The sequence below is a fragment of the Hemitrygon akajei genome, unplaced genomic scaffold (assembly GCF_048418815.1).
Source record: "Hemitrygon akajei unplaced genomic scaffold, sHemAka1.3 Scf000061, whole genome shotgun sequence".
In the NCBI taxonomy this organism is placed as follows: Eukaryota; Metazoa; Chordata; class Chondrichthyes; order Myliobatiformes; family Dasyatidae; genus Hemitrygon; species Hemitrygon akajei.
In genome coordinates, this window is record NW_027331947.1 from 4,761,972 (window position 1) to 4,763,433 (window position 1,462).

The following is a 1,462-nucleotide window of genomic DNA, read 5'->3' on the forward strand; positions in this document are numbered from 1 at the left end:
ATCGTATTATTTGTGTTCTGTGTGTTATCTGAATGTACTTGCCTGTGATGCTGCCACAAGTCAGTGTTTCTCTGTACCTGTACCTTCCCGTACTTGTGCACTTCGTTGTGAATTCCAAAGGACCCCACAAAATTTAGTGAGATTTGATTATCATCTTGTCATCTTAGTGGGAGAAATGTAAAGAGAAAGTACACTGTTAAATACAAGAACCTGAACATTGTTGATGAGCAGAGGGATCCTGGAGTCCAAGTTCCCCGCTTCCTGAAAGAGACTACTCAGATGGACAGAGTGGTTAAGAATGCAAATGGTATGCTTACCTTTACAATCAAGGCGTTCATTTCAAATGTCAGGAAGTTATGTTAAAGCTCGAGTTAGGTCACATCTGAAGTATTTCACACAGTTCTAGTAACCTCATTCTCGGAAGAATGTCGAGGCTTTGGAGCGATTGCAGACGAGCTTTACCAGGAAATATCCTGGATTACAAGGCATGCATAATTTCAAAGGGCATATACCAAAGTTTACATTGGTTCGTTCTAGCTTTTTCACTTTAGGATCATTCATATCATAGTATATACTGTTAATTCAGTCTATTTCTGTAGGACCATCAGTGATTGTCCTTTATGTGTTCTTCCACCAAGTTCTATCTGCTCATTCCGTGCTCATATTGTACCTGTATCTTATCAATAATTATATATCAACAATCTTTCTCCTACTCTCACCTCATTGTGAAGTATTCTGCCTTACTGAGATATTTCCGCGCTCAGTGTTTGTTACCTAGAACTAGAAGAGGATTTATTGAATGCAGCATGAGGTAGGGTAAAGGCAGCCATTTCAAATTTTTGTTTCAACGGTATGAAATGGCAGCTGTGTTAATTTTATATAAAGACACTTTACAGGACAATGTCAGGGTAGCAGTCTGTCACCTGAAGTTTAACTGAATTTGGTTAACGTAAAAAGACAATGGTCCGAAAGACTTGAGTAAATAAATAAGACAATAATTTCAAAAAAAAAATTCAAGTTTTGGAATGGCCGAGCCAAAGCCCTAGCGTTAATCCCATAGGAATGTTGTGGAATGGCCTGAAGCAGCAGCTCAGGCAAGGAATCCCACCAACATCCCAGAGTTGAAGAGTGATGACTGTGTGTACTGAATGAAGAGAAAACTAATGATGATCCCTTTTCCATTCTGGTTCCATCTGCTCATTCCCCACACATCTTGTTTAAACTCTGTCCAGCCTGTAACCCACCATCCCAATGATATACATCAACCATCTTGTTTAACCTCTGTCCAGTCTGTGTCCCACCATCTCAATGATATATATCAACCATCTTGTTCAACCTCTGTCCAGTCTGTATCCCACCACCTCAATGATATATATCAATCATCTTCTTTAAAATCTGTCCGGCCTGTATCCCACCACATCAATAATATATATCAGCTATCATGTTCAACCTCTGTACAGCA